Genomic DNA, 22,500 nt, shown 5'->3' on the forward strand with positions numbered 1-22,500 from the left:
AATTATTCAGCCCCTTTACTTTCAGTGCAGCAAACTCTCTCCAGAAGTTCAGTGAGGATCTCTGAATGATCCAATGTTGACCTAAATGACTAATGATGATAAATACAATCCACCTGTGTGTAATCAAGTCTCCGTATAAATGCACCTGCACTGTGATAGTCTCAGAGGTCCGTTAAAAGCGCAGAGAGCATCATGAAGAACAAGGAACACACCAGGCAGGTCCGAGATACTGTTGTGAAGAAGTTTAAAGCCGGATTTGGATACAAAAAGATTTCCCAAGCTTTAAACATCCCAAGGAGCACTGTGCAAGCGATAATATTGAAATGGAAGGAGTATCAGACCACTGCAAATCTACCAAGACCTGGCCGTCCCTCTAAACTTTCAGCTCATACAAGGAGAAGACTGATCAGAGATGCAGCCAAGAGGCCCATGATCACTCTGGATGAACTGCAGAGATCTACAGCTGAGGTGGGAGACTGTCCATAGGACAACAATCAGTCGTATATTGCACAAATCTGGCCTTTATGGAAGAGTGGCAAGAAGAAAGCCATTTCTTAAAGATATCCATAAAAAGTGTCGTTTAAAGTTTGCCACAAGCCACCTGGGAGTCACACCAAACATGTGGAAGAAGGTGCTCTGGTCAGATGAAACCAAAATGGAACTTTTTGGCAACAATGCAAAACGTTATGTTTGGCGTAAAAGCAACACAGCTCATCACCCTGAACATACCATCCCCACTGTCAAACATGGTGGTGGCAGCATCATGGTTTGGGCCTGCTTTTCTTCAGCAGGGACAGGGAAGATGGTTAAAATTGATGGGAAGATGGATGGAGCCAAATACAGGACCATTCTGGAAGAAAACCTGATGGAGTCTGCAAAAGACCTGAGACTGGGACAGAGATTTGTCTTCCAACAAGGCAATGATCCAAAACATAAAGCAAAATCTACAATGGAATGGTTCAAAAATAAACATATCCAGGTGTTAGAATGGCCAAGTCAAAGTCCAGACCTGAATCCAATCGAGAATCTGTGGAAAGAACTGAAAACTGCTGTTCACAAATGTTCTCCATCCAACCTCACTGAGCTCGAGCTGTTTTGCAAAGAGGAATGGGAAAAAATGTCAGTCTCTCGATGTGCAAAACTGATAGAGACATACCCCAAGCGACTTACAGCTGTAATCGCAGCAAAAGGTGGCGCTACAAAGTATTAACTTAAGGGGGCTGAATAATTTTGCACGCCCAATTTTTCTGTTTTTGATTTGTTAAAAAAGTTTGAAATATCCAATAAATGTCGTTCCACTTCATGATTGTGTCCCACTTGTTGTTGATTCTTCACAAAAAAATACAGTTTTATATCTTTATGTTTGAAGCCTGAAATGTGGCAAAAGGTCGCAAAGTTCAAGGGGGCCGAATACTTTCGCAAGGCACTGTATAGTATCTCCTCCTTGTCAAGAGGAGCACATACGCTAATTATAATACACAAAGTAAGCAAAACAATGAAATCATTCCAACATTGCCTGAAAGGATGAATGAGATAGACAGACATATGTAAGCAATAGGCCTATAACAATTGAGATGTACAAACTATAGCATATGGGAACAATGAGTGGATGAGAGGCAATCTGTCATTTTGATTAAGACTTTAATGAGCGGGTTTAGATAAATATTTTGTTCAGCACTTTTGAAATATTCAACGACAGAATTCAGAACATGGGCCGTTCTTACAGTAATCTCCCTGTATACCAAGTCAGAACTGTAGGATAAGTACAAAAACAAAAAAGACAATCCATCTCATTGCAGTTACATCGTAGGGTTCATTCATATGGGCACAGAAGACAACAAACAGTTTTTCACATTTTTTTAAAGCTGCCCAGAGAGGATGTCGTTTTTATGGGCAAAGGTAACTCATTTCACTATGAGGCTCCAGTATACAATGTAGCTTTCCCAGCATTACTATTGAACCTGTATAAGCACACATTAGCAACACCTGATCTGGTGCTGTGATTGTGTGCATCCCTAACACGGGGAAAGTAATCAGTTAGATATCTGGCCGCAGAACCATTAATTCTCCTGTAAACCAAACCTAGTCTAATCAACAGGCAGCCAGTTGATTTCCTGAAAGCAGCTCCTGCCTATGTGACTACGTGGACTTCAATACTATCCTGATCAGCTTATTCTGGGCTATCTTGGAGTTTTATCATTTTATCTGTGGCCAATGACCTTGAGCCTTCTTGGATGGGCACTTCTGATGTAAATCTATGGCAGCCCCCAAGGGGGCTTGAACTGCCTAGCACTCCCTGTGGATTCTGCAGTGACATAGTGTCCCAGCGCGTGACAGAACAATGACAGAGCAAATAAAGAACATTACCAACCCCTATGCTCTGTTTTCCGCTGGCTGCCCCTCTACCACAGAAAGTACTGCGTTAGGCTGAAACACTTTCATTTTGGAGCTGTCTTACTCAAGAAAACAAAAAAGAGACCATGTTTTTATGTGGCTTTATTCACAAAATAAATGTGTTTTTACATTGTTTGCAAACTGATTTGTGACACGAGTTAGTGCTAAAATAACATGCAAAACAGGTGGGGCTCTGCCCTGAATAAGTAGCCCAGTGGGTAAAGCATTGAGCCAGTAACCAAAAGGTTACTGGATCGAATCCCCGAGCTGACAAGGTAAAAATCTGTCGTTCTGCCCCTGAGCAAGGCAGTTAACCGACTGTTCCCCGGGCGCCAAAGACGTGGATGTCGATTTAAGGCAGCCCCACCCCCCCTCTCACCTCTCTGATTGAGGGGTTGGTTTAAATGCGGAAGACACATTTCAGTTGAAGGCACTCAGTTGTACAACTGACTAGGTATCCCCCTTTCCCTATATACACTACCATTCAAAAGTTTGGGGTCACTTAGAAATGTCCTTGTTTTTGAAAGAAAATCAATTTTTTTGTCCATTTACAATAACATCAAATTGATCAGAAATACATTGTAGACATTGTCAATGTTGTAAATGATTATTGTAGCTGAAAACGGCAGATTTTTTTATGGATTATCTACATTGTAAGGTTCTGTATTTATTTTCTTAGTCAACCTTGTTCTGTTTCGTTGTGTTCTTGAACGTAGCCCTGTTTCTTTGTGTTCATTGATTTCACCTGTGTTAGTTACTCATCTGGTCTCATCAGCTCCTTATTTAGTTAATTTCATTCTGTTTGAGGTATTGTTCGTTTTGACTCTACTAAGCCTTTTCCTAGCTCGTTTGTGAGAACCAGTTATAGGCTTAAGTCCTAGTTGTGATTCATCTGCCTGTTTGCCTACCTGTGTATGACCATTGCCTGCATGTGACAATGATTCCTGCCTTCTGCGAAGGTGAAATGAACACCTGCCGCACTCTGCACGTGAATCTACACCTTTTTCTCCCTGAGTAGTCATTAACACCCTGCAGCATTTCTTTGCAACTCTGCCTAGAAGGCCAACATCCCGGTGTCGCCTCTTCGCTGTTGACGTTGAGACTGGTGTTTTGTGGGTACTATTTAATGAAGCTGCCTGTTGAGCCTGTAATCGAACCCACAAATGCTGGTGCTCTAGATTCTCAACTAGTCCAAAGAAGACCAGTTTTATTGCTTTTTTTTAATGAGAACAGCAGTTTTCAGCTGTTGCAAAAATTGCAAAGGGGTTATCTAATGATCAATTAGCCTTTTAAAATGATATACTTGGATTAGCTAACACAACTTGCCATTGGAACACAGGAGTGATGGTTGCTGATAATGGGCCTCTGTACTCCTATATTCCATAGAAAAATGTCTACACTGTATTTCTGATCAATTTGATGTTATTTTAATGGACAAAAAATGTGCTTTTCTTTCAAAAACAAGGACATTTCTAAGTAACTCCGAACTTTTGAACGGTAGTGTGTGTATTCACACTACATGGTCAGATGTATGTGGACATCCATTCAAATTTGTCTATTTCAACCACACATGTTGCTAACAGGTGTATATAATTGAGCATACAGCCATGCAATCTCCATAGACAAACATTGGCAGTAGAATGGCCCGTACTGAAGAGCTCAGTGACTTTCAATGTAGTACCGTCATAAGATGCCACCTTTCCAACAAGTCAGTTTGTCAATGGCTTTGCCCTGCTAGAGCTGCCCCGGTCAACTGTTAGTGCTGTTATTGTGAGGTGGCAACGTCTATGAGCAACAACAGCTCAGCCGCGACGTGGAAGGCTATACAAGTTCACAGAACTGGACCGCTGAAGTGCATTGTGCGTAAGAATTGTCTGTCCTCGGTTTCAACACTCGCTACCGAGTTCCAAACTGCCTCTGGAAGCAATGTCTGCACAACAACTGTTCGTAGGGAGCTTCATGAAATGGGTTTCCATGGCTGAGCAGCCGCACACAAGCCCAAGATCACGATGCGCAATGCCAAACGTCGGCTAGAGTGGTGTAAACGCATTCTCTGGAGTGATGAATCACTCTTCATCTGGCAGTCCGACAGACAAATCTGGATTTGGCAGAAACCAGGAGAATGCTACCTGCCCCAATGCACAGTGCCAACTGTAAAGTTTGGTGGAGGAGGAATAATGGTCTGGGGCTTTTTTTCATGGTTCGGCTAGGCACCTTAGTTCCAGTGAAGGGAAATCTCAACCCTACAGCAAACATTCTAGACGATTCTGTGCTTCCAACTTTATGGCAACAGTTTAGGGAAGGCCCTTTCCTGTTTCAGCATGACAATGCCCCTGTGCACAAAGTGAGGTCACTACAGAAATTGTTTGTCAAGATCGGTGTGGAAGAACTTGACTTGCCTGCACAGAGCCCTGACCTCAACCCTATAGAACACATTTTGGATTAATTGGAATGTCGACTGCGAGCCAGGCCTAATCACCCAATGTCAGGGCCTGACGTCACTAATGCTCTTGTGGCTCATTATTCCAACATCTAGTGGAAAACTTTCCCAGAAGAGTGGAGGCTGTTATAGCAGAAAAGGGGGGACCAACTCCATATTAATGCTCATTATTTTGGAATGCAGTGTCGACCAGCATGCGTCCACATACTTTTGGTCATGTAGTGTAGGCCGGACAAGTTGAGCACTCGTCTTGCAACTGTTAACTTTGAAGGAAAACTGCAAAAGAGAGAGGATCTTGAAACCGTGTAGAGGGAAACACCTGTCCATCTACGGGAAAGTAACACTGATTAATTCTCTAGTGATATAGTAGTTTACATATTTATTCATGGCTCTCTCCAGGAGAATCTTTTCTCAAGTCATGCAAGATTTTTTCCCCTCATTTTATTTGGAATGGCAAACCAGATTAAGTTAAATGGACATATTTACATAACGAACATGAGTTTAAAGGGGTACAACTATTCAATATTGCCTCCAGAGAGACACAGAAGTCTAAGGCACTGCATTGCAGTGCTAGAGGCATTTCTGAAGACCCGGGTTAATTCCCGGCTGTGCCACAACCAGCCGTGGCCTGGAGTCCCATAGGACGGCCCAGCATCATCCGGGTTAGAAGAGGGTTTGGCCAGGGGGGCTTTACTTGGCTCATCACGCTCTAGCGACTCCTTGTGGTGGGCCTGGTGCCTGCAGGGTGACACATCCTCCGACACATTGGTGCGGCTGGCTTCCGGGTTAAGCTGCCGGGTGTTAAGGAGCACGGTTACGCAGGTCATGTTTCGGAGGACGCATGACTTCACCTTCGCCTCTCCAGAGCCGGTTGTGGAGTTGCAGCAATGAGACTAGATAAAAAAAAGGGGGGGGGGGGTATCAAATAAAAAATTATACAAATAAGCTATTCAATATTAAGGCATTTAACGTCTCTTTTAAAGCTTCCATTATGCCGTAATTATATCTAAATCCAAACTGATTTTCCAGCAGGCTACAAAGTGAGGCACATCTAATGTTCAAAAGTGGTATTTTTGCCATTATACAGATTAAAACCAATCATTTCCAATGGAACCATGTTTAAAGTATCCCTTTTTAAATGAAGCCATACAAAGTTGGTTACAATTCCAATTTCATCCTCCAGAAGAGGCAGAGCAAATATTACAGCAAATAACATGGTTAAACTCCAATGTACTGATATAGAATCAAATCATATTTGATTGGTCGCATACACATATTTAGCTGATGTTATTGCGGGTGTAGCGAAATGCTTCTGTTCATAGTTCCAACAGTGCAGTAATATCTAACAATACGAACGTCTAAAAGAATGGAATTAAGAAATGTAGAAATACTGTATTAGGACAAGCAATGTCGGAGTCTGGAGTGTGTGTATGTATACAGTTGAAGTCGGACGTTTACATACACCTTAGCCAAACACATTTTAAACTCAGTTTTCACCATTCCTGACATTTAATCCTAGTAAAAATTCCCTGTCTTAGGTCAGTTAGGATCACCACTTTATTTTATGAATGTGAAATGTCAGAATAATAGAGAAGGATGTATTTCATCTTTTATTTCTTTCATCACATTCACAGTGGGTCAGAAGTTAACATACACTCAATTAGTATTTGGTAGCATTGCCTTTAAATTGTTTAACTTGGGTTAAACGTTTCGGGTGGCCTTCCACAAGCTTCCCACAATAAGTTGGGTGAATTTTGGCCCATTCCTCCTGACAGAGCTGGTGTAACTGAGTAAGGTTTGTAGGCCTCCTTGCTCGCACACACTTTTTCAGTTCTGCCCACAAATTCTCTATAGGATTGAGGTCAGGGCTTTGTGATGGCCACTCCAATACCTTGACTTTGTTGTCCTTAATCCATTTTGCCACAACTTTGGAAGTATACTTGGGGTCATTGTCCATTTGGAAGACCCATCTGCGACCAAGCCTTCCTGACTGATGTTTTGATATGTTGCTTGAATATATCCACATCATTTTCCTTTCTCATGATTCCATCTATTTTGTGAAGTGCACCAGACCCTCCTGCAGCAAAGCACCCCCACAACATGATGCTGCTACCGCCGTGCTTCACGGATGGGATGGTGTTCTTCGGCTTGCAAGCCTCCCCCTTTTTCCTCCAAACATAACGATGGTCATTATGGCCAAACAGTTCTATTTTTGTTTCATCAGACCAGAGGACATTTCTCCAAAAAGTACGATCTTTGTCCCCATGTGCAGTTGCAAACCGTAGTCTGGCTTTTTTTATGGCAGTTTTGGTGCAGTGGCTTCTTCCTTGCTGAACGGCCTTTCAGGTTGTCGATATAGGACTTGTTTTACTGTGGATGTAGATTAATTTGTACCTGTTTCCTCCAGGTCCTTTGCTGTTGTTCTGGGATTGATTTGCACTTTTCGCACCAAAGTACATTCATCTCTAGGAGACAGAACGCGTGTCCTTCCTGAGCTGTATGACGGCTGCATGGTCCCATGGTGTTTATACCTGCGTACTATTGTTTGTACAGATAAAAATGGTACCTTCAGGCGTTTGGAAATTTCTCCCAAGGATGAACCAGACTTCTGGAGGTCTACAATTTATTTTCTTTCTGTGATCTTGGCTGATTTCTTTTGATTTTCCCATGATGTCAAGCAAAGAGGCACTGAGTTGGAAGGTAGGCCTTTAAATACATCCACAAGTACACCTCCAATTGACTCAAATGATGTCAATTAGCCTATCAGCAGCTTTTAAAGCCATGACATAATTGTCTGGAATTTTCCAAGATTTTTAAAAGCTCAGTCAACTTTAGTATACTTCTGAACCACTGGAATTGTGATACAGTGAAATAATCTGTCTGTAAACAATTGTTGGAAAAATTACTTGTCATGCACAAAGTAGATATCCTAACCGACTTGCTAAAACTATAATTTGTTAGCAAGAGATTTGTGGAGTGGTTGAAAAAATGAGTTTTAATGACTCCAACCTAAGTGTATGTAAACTTCCGACTTCAACTGTGTGTATGTATTGTATGTGTGTGTGTGTGTGTGTATATATATATATATATATATATATATATATATATATATATATATATATATATATATATATATATATATATATATATAAAATAAATATTTATTTATTTATATAAATGTGTGTGTGTGTAGATACACACGTGACAGTTGTTGCATATCAAGAAACTGATTAAACAGCATGATCATTACACAGGTGCACCTTGTGCTGGGGACAATAAAAGGCCACTCTAAAATGTGCAGTTTTGTCACACAACACAATGTTAATTTTCCAACATAAGCCGCCTCTAATGTTGTTTTGGAGAATTTGGCAGTGCATCCAACCGGCCTCACAACCTGTGTATGGCGTCGTGTGGGCAAGCGGTTTGCTGATGTCAACGTTTTGAACAGTGTGCCCCTGGTGGCAGTGGGGTTATGGTATGGGCAGGAATAAGCTATGGGCAACGAACACAATTGTATTTTATCAATGGAAACTTGAGTGCACAGAAATACCGTAACGAGATCCTGACGCCCATTGTCGTGCCATTCATCCGCCGCATTGACGTCATGTTCTCTAAGGAAAGTTATGAGTGGCTTGTGAGCATCTCTAACAGGTTGTGGTATAACTGGCCGATGAAAGACCATCTTAGGTTGTGGGGACGTTGTCGACGACTAAGAACACCATGATGTTCCTTCAGGAAAAGTAACGTTCTTCTATGTCTTCGTCTAAGATCTGATGGAAGGACAATCTCAGAGGGAGCATTTGTTTGTTTTTACTGTCTTCCAAGTCTTAATCAGAGTTCTGTTTATGTCCTAAGATGACATTTCATTTGACCATCTTGGTCGTTTGGGTTCAGCATTATGAGAGTACCGCCCCAGCAGCACTAACGAGCCTAATGGTATGTCTATGGGATAGACAACCCCTCCTGAGCCAGTGGTAATTCCTTCTAATCTACCTCTGTCACCTTGGCTCCCAGCTACTGTATAATCACTGCACTAGGAGGAGGAAGGCGCTGTTTAAATGGACCAGCTTACCGGGTCATTAGGAAAAGTTAAATTATTCATTACGGAATGTGTAATTATAGCAGAGCCTTGGTGGCAGGCAGCTGTATAGCATAACCATACTCGCTTCTTGTAATGCTATATACGCTGCTGGAAGAGGGATAAGGGAATTCTCTCAGTCCCACCTTTTGAGCGCTAGCTAAGCTAACCATGCTCGCCCGCTTGGCGCTCACCACTCGCTCACATTGGCAGGAGCCATGAAGAAGCGCTGGGATCAAAGGGTCCAGAAAGAGGTTAGGGAGCTGTGTGCAAATTGCGTTGGTAATTAACTATGTAGCAACTCAGAATTCTCATCACGCATGCCAGGGTTTGTGTTTAGTTGGTTGTTGTTGCTGCTGCAGCTGCCCCCCTTGCGTGAAGAGCCTCACTCAGTGAACAACACGTAGGCTAGATATAGCCTCGAGTGGTGAGGTGACACTTGACTGTCCAGTACTAAAGCCATTCTTGGAGTTGGCACACAGTTTATACAGTTCCAAAGTGTGATTGTGCTATGGTAGCCTCATTACTTACAGATTTACCCACCATAGAATTAAATAGAACACAATGGAATGTATCCTATGGATATAACCACAGGCACATCCTACATAATGTAGAGCTGTTGCTCATAATGAATTGCCTTTTTTTTAAATTAAATGTTTCCTTGGCATGTATGTAAGAGGTATTTAAAAAAAAAAAATGTTACATCTACTGCTAGTCTTATTGTTGGAGAAGCTTCAGATGTAGATGTAGTTGCTTTCTGGCTTCCGTCTGTCTCTGCCCACAGTGTGGTATTGATGGTCATCCCATACAGCAGTGATGAATGCTTTAGAGTTCTTCCTTTCCTTATTAAACTCTGAATTGACACATAGAATACCAGTATTCAGATGGACTTTTCCCCCACATTTTGTTACGTTACAGCCTTATTCTAAAATGTATTGAATAAATGTTTTCCCTCAACATTCTACACACAATACCGCATAATGAGTAAAAAACAGGTTTTATAAATGTTATGCTAATTTTAGTTTTTTTTAAATAACTGAAAAATCACATTTACATAAATAAGTAGTCAGACCCTTTGCTATGAGACTCGAAATTGAGCTCAGGTGCATCATGTTTCCATTGATCATCCTTGAGATGTTTCTACAACTTGATTGGAGTCCACCTGTGGTAAATTCCACTGATTGGACATGATTTGGAAAGGCACACACCTGTCTATCTTTGGTCCCACATTTGACAGTGCATGTCAGAGCATAAAAACAAGCCATGAGGTTGAAGAAATTGTCCGTACAGCTCAGAGACAGGATTGTGTCGAGGCACAGATCTGGGGAAGGGTACCCATAAATCTATGCTGCATTGAAGGTCCCCCAGAACACGTTGGCCTCCATCATTCTAAATTGGAAGAAGTTTGGAACCATCAAGACTCTTCCTAGAGCTGGCCGCCAGGCCAATCTGAATAATCGGGAGAGAAGGGCCTTGGTCAGGGAGGTGACCAAGAACACAATGGTCACTCTGACAGAGGTCCAGAGTTCCTCTGTGGAGATGGGAGAACCTTCCAGAAGGACAACCATCTCTGCAGCACTCCACCAATCAGGCCTTTATGGTAGAGTGGCCAGACAAAAGGCACATGACAGCCCGCTTGGAGTTTGCCAAAAGGCACCTAAAGGACTTAGACCATGAGAAACAAGATTATTTGGTCTGATGAAACGAAGATTGAACCCCGAAGCATGGTGGTGGCAACATCATGCTGTAAGGATGTTTTTTAGCAGCAGGGACTGGGAAACCGGTCAGGATCGAGGGAAAGATGAACGGAGCAAAGTATAGAGAGATCCTGGATGAAAACCTGCTCCAGAGCGCTCAGGACCTCAGACTGGTGCTGAAGGTTCACCTTTCAACAGGACAACGTCCCTAAGCACACAGCCAAGACAACGCAGGAGTGGCTTCGGGACTAGTCTCTGAATGTCTTTGAGTGGCCCAGCCAGAACTCGGACTTGAACCCGATCGAATATCTCTGGAGAGACCTGAAAATAGTTATGTGGCGATGCTCTCCATCCAACCTGACAGAGCTTGAGAGGATCTGCAGAGAAGAATGGGAGAAACTCCCCAAATACAGGTGTGACAAGCTTGTAGCGTCATGTGTGCTGCTAGTCGGGAAGCAAGTTCAGGGAGTGAGTGTTTTTAATAAATAAATGAAGCATAATACAAAACAAGAAACACGAACAATGCACAGACGGGAAACTGAAACAGAAACAATGATAATCAAGGAGGTAATGGAGTCCAGGTGAGTGTCATAATGCGCTGATGCGCGTAACGGTGGTGGCAGGTGTGCGCCATAACGAGCAACCTGGTGACCTAGAGGCCGAGGTGGAGCACATGTAACAATACCCAAGAAGACTTGAGGCTGTAATCACTGCCAAAGGTGCTTTATCAAAGTACTGAGTAAAGGGTCTGAATACTTATGTAAATGTGATATTTCAGGTTTTTATTTTTAATAAATAAAAGGGGGAAAAAAACAATGTATCCATTTTAGAAAAAGGCTGTAACGTAAAAAAAATGTGGGAAAATGAATGATTTCCGAATGCACTGTATTTCCACAGTGAGTTTGGAGTAATACTGTTAAATTGTGAAAATTATGATAATTGCCTTTTAGTGTCGGAGCTGTTTGAAAAGACTGTGGCAGAAATGTCCGCCTGTTTTGGCGGGATGGAGTTTTGTTCTGCCTGATGACCTCCCCAGGCAGTAAATGAGTTAACCCTATCCGTCCCGAGACCCAGCTTTTCATTTATCTGACTGTCATTTATCTGCATGTCCAGCCCTTATATTTAGCCTCACAATGAAGTGTTTTACCTTTTTTTAATTTTCAGGACTACAAAACATTTGATAAAACATTTGCAAGTTCTATTGACAATGCAAAAACCTGATAAATGAATGTATAATAATGCTGTATGTACAGAAATGGTTTGCTCAGTGGGAAATTAATATCCATCTAGTTAGTGACAGCTGTTTTGCGTTTGTGACAGCCGCTATGTGAGCTTATTACAGTAATATAGACACAATGTCCTGGGATTTCCTATGTAGAATAACCCTTTACCTTGTGTAGATTGTGAGTGACATAGAGCAAAACTTGTGCATGTGCTTTTAATAGTTTGGAGCTCATACCCCCTTCAGGATCTGCCCTTGTCTCACAAAACCCCCTCTAGCTCAGCCCCCGTTTACATCACACAGACTAATGGTTGGTATCAACGATGTCTGTTGCTCAAACACACAATGTTTTAAAGGGGTTACACGTCCAAATGCGCCTGCGTCGCGGTGGAACTGCAGGCGTCAATAGACGAATACGCTAAGCGCTCGTTTTCCCCTCCCCACTCAGACCACTCCTTGACTGTCCCAGCAAAATTCTTGCTTGAGAAGTTGCTTTTTTTGCTAAGAAGCTATTCTTGTTTCTTTTGACCACTTTAACTGAAAACAATCACAGTAAGGTACTTAATACTTACCCAGAAATTATTGGAAAATGAGATTTAAAAAAAAAAAAACTGCTGCATTGGACCTTTAATAAAAAGGACTTTGGCAGTTCTAGTGTAGCTCTGCAAGGCTTTTCCTATTTCCTGTGGTGAGCCGCAAGGATAGTCTTCCTCCTCAGAAACACTCACTGGTCTGTTAGTTGTCATCAGTGTGTTCGTCACTATGAGGGAGTGCAATTTCTCACTTTGTTTGACCTTTTTTATGTCTGTTTAATCCAATATGATTTTGGGTGTAAGGGAGAGCAGTCCTCAATGCCTATTCAAACACTCAAAAACAAATCAAAAGTTACAAAGTTGTTCATAATCATAGCCAGTTTATCAGCAAAGATTAAGTTTCCCCGTCTCGGAGTTAAAGTAATGAAATACACAACAACAACAAAAATGACAAACCCCTATTACAAGATTGCACAAAGTCACCAGTGTTGTTTTAACTTAGTGGGCCACTGAGTGGGGTAATAATTACTTCAAGCCCAAGGTGCAGTTTGAGGAAAGCTTGAGAAAATGTCAGCATTTCTATTTTAACACTGTAGGCTACTTACTCTAAGCAACGAGCTGGAGGTCTGGCCCCAATACAACAACCGGATAATGGGGCAATATTTCAAAATGGGATGACTTCACACAACTGTTGAAAAAAAAAAGTATATATCCACAGATTAGGCTATTTTCTGGCCTGACAAATCGCAGAGGATTTGGGCATTTTAGAAGTGGAAACATTATAATAAGAGATATTTGTTTACTTCAACTAGAGGTCATTATGCTGTTCTCCCAGATGTTTTCCAGAAATGAAAATAAACAACCGAAGAATGTACTAAAACCCTGTATTCTACGACTAAAATGTGCATTTGAATTGCATTAAGTTCTGAGACTTGGCTTTGGTCTATGTGATTTGATTACATTTTGATCATGTCATCACAGTGGATCTTGATTGCTATTGATAGTACTGCATTGTTATGGAAAGTTAGCAAGTTAGCATTTCACTGTACCGTTTCAACCTGTACCCAGTGCACCTGTCCAATAAACATTGATTTTGATTTGACAGATACATTACCCGGTCTGCTGGATAGTTTTTCTTTGACATGTTATTGTCCTCTCTGGGCATGCCTCCCCTTTCACCGCTGAACCCAATCACCGCCCTCTCTGCCCTCTTCTCACTCCCAGGCTTTCATTCTTCTATACCACAATTCTCTTATCTAATTTTCTCACATATTGTCTAGGTCAGGGATCATCAACTAGATTCAGCCGCGGGATGTTTTTGTTTCTTGAGCAGATGTTCGGGGGACCGGAATATAATTTGTAACCTGCAAGTTGACCGCAAAAATGTCCAAACGGATATATATATATATATATATATATATTTGACTAAATCATAATAATTTCAAACCTTGCTTACATTTCTATATTATGCGTGGGAATACTTGGGAACAGAATACTTGGCATTGTTTTCCTGGTGTTTTTTGTAGTCTTATGTCCGCGGGCCGCCAGTTGGCAAACCCTGGCCTGGGTACTGTACACTTGGAAAATAATGATAAATCCACAGCTTTTGAATTGAGAGTATCTACACCTGCTATTGTACCCAATGTATTCAACTAATATCCTACTTCCTCTGAGGAGTTTGTATTTCTTTAGTTATTGGGTGACTATTCAAGGGTTATACATTTGCCATTTGAGGTTTTATATACCTGTATCGTTAATTTTCATATAAACCACTGTATTGATGTCAATGACAGATTTGCAGTTTATGTAACAGCTCAAGGTCAGGTTGCACGTGAATATCTCCGATTATAGGATTCTGCCCTACATTATTACTCGTACACTATACATTTGAAGTCGGAAGTTTACATACACCTTAGCTAAATACATTTGAACTCAGCATTTCACAATTCCTGACATTTAATCCTAGTAAAAAAATCCCTGTTTTCGGTCAGTTAGGATCACCACTTTATTTTAAGAATGTGAAATGTCAGAATAATAGTAGAAAGAATGATTTATTTAAGCTTTTATTTCTAACATCACATTCCCAGTGGTTTACATACACTCAATTAGTATTTGGTAGCATTGCCTTTCAATTGTTTAACTTGGGTCAAACGTTTCGGGTAGCCTTCCACAAGCTTCCCACAATAAGTTAGGTGAATTTTGGCTAATTCTTCCTGACAGAGCTCGTGCACACTTTTTCAGTTCTGCCCACAAATTTTCTATAGGATGAGGTCAGGGCTTTGTGATGGCCACGCCAATACCTTGACTTTGTTGTCCTTAAGTCATTTTGCCTCATCTTTGGAAGTATCCTTGGGCTCATTGTCCATTTGGAAGGTCCATTTGCGACCAAGCTTTAACTTCCTGACTGATGTCTTGAGATGTTGCTTGACTATATCCACATAAGTTCTTGCCTCATGATTCAATCTATTTTGTGAAGTGCACCAGTCCCTCCTGCAGCAAAGCACCCCCACAACATGATACTGCGTCCCCTGTGCTTCACGGTTGGGGGAGGTTCTTCGGCTTGCAAACCTCCCCCTTTTTCCTCCAAACATAACGATGGTCATGATGGCCAAACAGTTCTATTTTTGTTTCATCAGACCAGAGGACATTTCTCCAAAAAGTACGATCTTTGTCCCATGTGCAGTTGCAAACTGTAGTCTGGCTTTTTTATGTCAGTTTTGGAGCAGGGGCTACTTCCTTGCTGAGCAGCCTTTCAGGTTATGTCGATATAGGACTCGTTTTACTGTGGATATAGATACTTTTGTACCTATTTGGTCCAGCATCTTCACAAGGTCCTTTGCTGTTGATTGATTTGCACTTTTCGCACCAAAGTATGTTCATCTCTAGGAGACAGAATGTGTCTCCTTCCTGAGAGGTATGACGGCTGTGTGGTCCCATGGTGTTTATACTTGCATACTATTGTTTGTACAGTTGAACGTGGTACCTTCAGGCATTTGGAAATTGCTCCCAAGGATGAACCTGACTTGTGGAGGTCAACAAAAAAGGTCTTGGCTGATTTCTTTTGATTTTCCCATGATGTCAAGCAAAGAGGCACTGAGTTTGAAGGTAGGCCTTGAAATACATCCACAGGTATACCTCTAATTGACTCAAATTATGTAGCACGTTAAAATCGTCTCCTCGTTTGCGACACTCACTACGAGATCCAAACTGCCTCTGGAAGCAATGTCAGCACAATAACTGATCGTCGGGAGGTTCATGAAGTGAGTTTCCATGGCTGAGCAGCCGCACACAAGCCTAAAATCACAACATGCAATGCCAAGTGTAGGCTGGAGTGGTGTATAGCTCGCCGCCATTGGATGAATCAGGCTTCGCCATCTGGCAGTCCGACGTACAAATCTGGGTTTGACGGATGCCAGGAGAACGCCACCTGCCCGAATGAATTGTGCCAACTGTGAAGTTTGGTGGAGGAGGAATAATGGTTTGGGGCTGTATTTCATCTTTCCGGCTAGGCCACTTAGTTCCGTTGAATGGCAATCATAATACAATGACATTCTAGAGACGATTCTGTGCTTACAACTTTGTGGCAACAGTTTGGGGAAGGCCCTTTCCTGTTTCAGCATGACAATGCCCCCATGTACAAAGTGAGGTCCATACAGAAATTGTTTGTTGAGATCAGTGTGGAAGAACTTGACAGGCCTGAACAGAGCAAGTCCCTGCTGCAATCTTCCAACATCTAGTAGAAAGCCTTCCCAGAAGAGTTGTAGGCTGTTATAGCAGCAAATGGGGGACCAACTCCATATTAATACCCATGATTTCGGAATGTGATGTTCGACGAGCAGGTGTCCACATACTTTTGGTCATGTAGTGTATCTCCATGAAAAGCATAAAGCTCTAAATTCCCTTTGCATAGAATTTGTTGCCTTCAATTATAATATCCTAATTGCAGATATGCAAACACTGTCTTGTCCTGCTTGGGAGATTATATTCAAAATGACAATGGATTACTTTATATGTGGAGGTAGAAAAATGACTTACTAATTTTCCCAGATCTGCCCATGAATATCATAATTCAAATGCAGTGTATCATATGCTGCCTATTTGTCATACGCAATGTTATACACATATTTCCCTGAGAGAATGATCAGTGGGTTAATCATATCTACATAAGAGGAATGCCCACCAGTGTGTGTGCGGTTACTGTTGAGGGATTCGGTGATTTAACACTCATAACACACCCCCGTCGGAACAAGATTAACTTAATTTACTGAGAAGTATGGCACTTACACCCCCGTTGATTGATACTGGTGTGCCGCAGACATTAATATCAAAAGCTGTTGAACATGTTATTATGACACTGTAGTGTAGGAGTTTTATTGTTGGAAACAGTTTATCAGTTTAACAGTTAAAATTAGGGCTGCAAATGACGGGAACTTTCAATAAATTCCCTGGGTTTTACAGAAGTCCTGTTAGAAAAACAAACAAAAAAACAGACAAACAGAGGAATGAAGAATATGTGATGAAACCTCAGTGGAGATCCTGTCAGTTCTTCTCCTTTCAAGTAAGCTACCCTAATGAACCAGGGAATATTAATACAGACCCAAGATCTCCAAACAAGCATTCTTATCTTATCTCGTGGAGCAATTATCTCTCTTTGCCAGTAAATTAAAATGAAAAAAAAAACATAAAAAATACACACATCTCTAATACCTACAGCAGTCTAGTTGTACCACTTTCTAGATATCAAACTTGTTCCTCGTCTGTCCCTTCTGATTTATGGCCCTTGTCAGTGTTGTGTATTCTCCGCCAAGATAGAACTGCCGAAGAGGGAGGGGTCACAATCTACTGCAGAGATAGTCTGCAGAGTTCTGTCATGCTATCCAGGTCTGTGCCCAAACAGTTAGAGCTTCTACTTCTAAAAATCCACCTTTCCAGAAATGTCTCTCACTGTTGCCGCTTGCTATAGGCCCCCCCTCAGCCCCCAGTTGTGCCTTGGACTCCATATGCAAGTTGATTGCCCCCCATTTATCTTCAGAGTCTGTACTGTTAGGCGACCTAAACTGGGATATGCTTAACACCCCTTGCCGTTCTACAATCTAAGCTAAATGCCCTCAATCTCACACAAATTATCAAGGAACCTACCAGGTACAACTCCATATCCGTAAACACGGCACCCTTATAGATACCAACCTGCCCTCAAAATACACCTCTGCTGTCTTCAACCTGGATCTCAGCGATCACTGCCTCATTGCCTGTGTCTGTAATGGGTCCACTGTCTAACGCTCCCTAAAACACTTCAGCGAGCAGGCCTTTCTAATCGACCTGGCCTGGGTATCCTGGAAGGATATTGACCTCATCCCGTCAGTAGAGGATACCTGGTTATTCTTTTAAAAGTGCTTCTTTCCTCACCATCTTAAATAAGCATGCCCCATTCAAAAAATGTGGAACTAAGAACACATATAGCCCTTGGTTAACTCCAGACTTGACTGCCCTTGACCAGCACAAAAACATCCTGTGGCATACTGCATTAGCATCGAATAGCCCCTGAGAAATGCAACTTTTCAGGGACGTTAGGAACCAATATACACAGTCAGTTAGGAAAGCAAAGGCTAGCTTTTTCAAACAGAAATTTGCATCCTGTAGTACCAATTCCAAAAAGTTTTGGGACACTGTAAAGTCTATGGAGAATAAGAGCACCCCCTCCCAGCTTGGCTAGGAAACAGTGTCACCACTAATAATCACCACGATAATCAAGAATTTCAATAGAATTTTTTCTAAGGCTGGTCATGCTTTCCACCTGGCTAAAGCTACCCCACACAGCAACTTGCCCAAGCCCCCCCACCCCCCGCTTCTCCTTCACCCAAATCCAGATAGCTGATGTCCTGACAGAGTTACAAAATCTGGACCCCTACAAACCAGCAGGGATAGACAATCTGGACCCTCTATTTCTAAAATTTTGCGCCGCAATTGTTGCAACCCCTATTACTAGCCTGTTCAACCTCTCATATCGTCTGAGATCCCTAAAGATTGGAAAGCTGCCACGGTTATCCCCCTCTTCAAAGGGGGAGACACTCTAAACCCAAACTGTTACAGACCTATATCCATCCTGCCCTGCCTTTCTAACGTCTTCAAAGGCCAAGTTAACGAACAGGTCACCGACCATTTCGAATCCCACCGTACTTTCTCTGCTACGAAATCTGGTTTCTGAGCTGGTCATGGGTGCACCTCAGCCACACTCAAGGTCCTAAACGATAAAACTGCCATCAATAAAAGACAGTACTGTGCAACCGTCTTCATTTACCTGGCCAAGGCTTTCGACTCTGTCAATCACCGCATTCTTAACGGCAGACTCGACAACCTTGGTTTCTCAAATGACTGCCTCGTCTGGTTCACCAACTACTTCTCAGATAGAGTTCAGTGTGTCAAATCTGAGGACCTGTTGTCTGAACCTCTGGCAGTCTCTATGGGGGTGCCACAGGGTTCAATTCTCAGGCCAACTCTTTTCTCTGTATATATCAATGATGTCGCTCTTGCTGCTGGTGATCCTCTGATCCACCTCTACGCAGACGACACCATTCTGTATACATCTGGCCCTTCGTTGGACACTGTGTTTTCCAAACGAGCTTCAACGCCATACAACACTCCTTCCGTGGCCTCCAACTGCTCTTAAATGTTAGTAAAAATGAAATGCACGCTCTTCAACTGATCACTGCCCGCACCCGCCAGCCTGACTAGCATCACTACTATGGACGGTTCTGAGTTAGAATATGTGGACAACTACAAATACGTAGGTGTCTGGTTAGACTGTAAACTCTCCTTCCAGACTCACATTAAGCATCTTCAATCCAAAATGTAATCTAGAATCGGCTTCCTATTCCGCAACAAAGCCTCCTTCATTCATGCTGCTAAACATACCCTCGTAAAGCTGACAATCCTACCGATCCTTGACTTCGGTGATGTCATTTACAAAATTGCCTCCAACACTCTACTCAGCAAATTAGATGTAGTCTATCACCGTGCCATCCGTTTTGTCACCAAAATCCCATATACTACCCTCCACTGCGACCTGTATGCTCTTGTTGGCTGGCCCTCTCTTTATATTTGTCGCCAAACCCACTGGCTCCAGGTCATCTATAAGTCTCTGCTAGGTAAAGCCCTGCATTATCTCAGCTCACTGGTCACCAAGGCAACACCCACCCGTAGCACGTGCTCCAACAGGTATATTTCACTGGTCATCCCCAAAGCCAACTTTGGCCCCCTTTCCTACCAGTTCTCTGCTGCCAACGACTGGAACGAATTGCAAAAATCACTGAAGCTGGAGACGTATATCTCCCTCACTAACTTTAAGCATCAGCTGTCAGAGCAGCTTACCGATCACTGCATCTGTACACAGACCATCTGTAAATAGCCCACCCAAATACCTCATCCACATATTGTTATATAGTTTTGCTCTTTGCACCCCATTATCTCTACTTGCACATCATCATCTGCACATCTATCACTCCAGTGTTAATGCTAAATTGTAATTATTTCGCCACTATTGCCTATTTATTGCCTTACCTCCCTAATCTCAGTACATTTGCCACACTGTATATGGATTTTTCTATTGTGTTATTGACTGTACGTTTGTTTATCCCATGTGTAACTGTGTTGATGTTTTTGTCGCACTGCTTTGCTTTATCTTGGCCAGGTCGCAGTTGTAAATGAGAACATGTTCTCAACTGCCTACCTGGTTAAATAAAGGTGAAATAAAAAAAATATATATTTTAAATAATCATGGATGCCAACGGATGCCAGGCTTCCACAAAAAAATGGACCAAGAAAAAAATGTTTTTCTCTGTGTTTCATAATTTTCCTTTACTTCGCTGAATGTATCTCCAAGCGAGCGAAACAGCGCCCTTCTGTCTATGTATGTCTAGGCCATCTATCTGATGCTGTCTGGTCCAAAATAATGACATTATTGCCGCCCGTAGCATTGTATGCAAGAGAAGCCAGCAAGCATTTGTCCTCCCTTGATAAAAAAAATAATAGCCAATCAGCTAAACTGTGAATGGTCCTGGAACATCAAAAAAAATTGTCAAGAGAAGCCAGTATGGATTTGGCTTCACTCCGATCACATCGCATCAAGAATATACGTAACTGACAGAAACTTGTTATGCATCTCGTTGTGTTGATGTGCTCCGTTAGCTAGCTAGCTAAAATTATCCCTTTCCTATATCAGCCAGGGAAGGAGATAGGGATCTGGACTTGGGGTTTTACTTAATTCTCCGTACTGGCCAATGATTATAACGGCAATTCTGACCCAACCATTCATTTATACATTGTTGTGCCCCTGGCCTGAGAGGATGGAAGTTCAATATGTAGCTAGATGTAGAAGGCTAATGTTAACTAGCTAATGTTACCCATGAAGGGAAGTTAGGCTAGCAAGCAAGCTTTTTAGAATGCTAGCCTAGGCCAACAAATGAAAGCGTGTACTGTATGAGTGAAAGATGGTTTCTTCAACATGAAAAAATCTAATCAAAGAGATGGCGTTGGCGTTTCTCTACACTGAGTCAACATGTTTTTTTCTACTTGCATGAACGTGTGCACACACACACGCAGAAATAAAAACCATGGGCAGCCACATCATATTTCGCTTATGTTGATTGGACTAAATAGTTTTTGGAATCGTTTAGTTGTCACTGTATTTGACTAAGCGTATGTGATTTGATAATTAAAATGGGGCTGGAATAGTGGAGGCAGCTCCGGGTTTCGTTGCGATTTGCGGTAACTCTCCGTGGTTCTAAGTCAATAGTTGTTTGTTTACTGGTCCGAAAATGTCTGAAACATTAACTTGCTTGACCATGCAGTAGGTCGTGTAAATGTTTGTTACATGCAGTATGCTTTGTGTACTTCACCGGACAGAGGTTGCTCTCCAGTTTTGTGATTAAAGAAAGGTGTGGTTGAATTTATTCTGCCATTTTGTTCTTATGGTCTTGGCTTTAGTTCATATGCCTTGCGACCGTGATATATAGGCCTAACAGGTTATAGAGAAAACAACACAATTATCACAACATTGGTTGCATTATGGCTTTTTTTCTGGCTTGGCTTCCCCAGTGATTTTACCCACGCACCTCTACTGGCCCTAGTAGGTACTTTGTCCTAATTTTGCACTCCATTTGTCTCCTTCCCCTCTCGGTGGGTCGGTTCAATGTGAAGTGCTTAGCAAATTAGCTAGAGAGTTGCTGAGCTGTTCTTGTAATGGCGTCCGTGTTTCACCAGGGTCATGGAGGGAAGGGGAGCACTGCACTGCGCTTAGGGGCTAGCAGCCTCCAAGTTTCTTGCTGACCTATTCACTACCTGCGCTCTAATGGGTCATATTTTAGGTTCTGTGGCGTTGACAAATGGCACCACTCTAAAAGCCCTGTCCAAGGTGCTGAAACTCAGTTGATATATGGTGGAGTCCCTCTGATAAATGCCCCCCATCAGTCCGCATGTGTCGCCTATTCATCACCTCTGTGAGGTTTGTGTTAGGAATCCATATTGGATTTTTAATGAAAGAGAATATAATGCAGTTCAAAGTCAATGGGTTTTTCTGATGCCGCACACACACACACACAGTACAGTGTGTATACACGCACACACTCCTACTCCCAGGTCATTGACAAAACACGTCCTCCTGCCTGAGATTGCATTTTGGTAACAATGTTAAAATGTCCGCCTTCAAGGGCAGTCCCAGTAATTGTGTTTGTCTACATCACTCTGTTTTCCTCTTGCAATGTTTAGACCGTGACATGGAAAGATTTATGGGACTCATATTTATGAATTATAACATTTTCCATTTCATGGACAACTGAATGTTATTGTTGAAGGGAGCTTAGATTGTTTACTTTCAGAGTATCCCAATATCGTATTCAGATTGTCCTAAGCAAATCATCCTTGAAGTTGGGTCTTTCATAATTACAATGTACTGTTTTTAATGAAAAACGTGATCATAAAATTGTTTACATCATATACACTGTTATTGTCTACTAATCTAACACGTTTTTCCATTATAAACTGTATATGAGCGGTATTTCTTAATGATGATCCTTGAGTGTTGATTAAACAGCACAGGAAATATTCCTCATTGTGGACCACAAAGACATCTCCACAAGGCG

At 42.0% G+C, this 22,500-nt stretch overlaps 1 protein-coding gene across 2 annotated transcripts in view; it reads left to right on the forward strand.

The window, feature by feature from the left end:
- LOC110524112 (mitochondrial inner membrane protease subunit 2) overlaps positions 1-22,500 on the forward strand; it is a 148,511-nt gene that overhangs the window by 88,035 nt on the left and 37,976 nt on the right. The window lies entirely within an intron of this gene.

Source organism: Oncorhynchus mykiss, chromosome 1, assembly GCF_013265735.2.
Source record: "Oncorhynchus mykiss isolate Arlee chromosome 1, USDA_OmykA_1.1, whole genome shotgun sequence".
Classification (NCBI taxonomy): domain Eukaryota; kingdom Metazoa; phylum Chordata; class Actinopteri; order Salmoniformes; family Salmonidae; genus Oncorhynchus; species Oncorhynchus mykiss.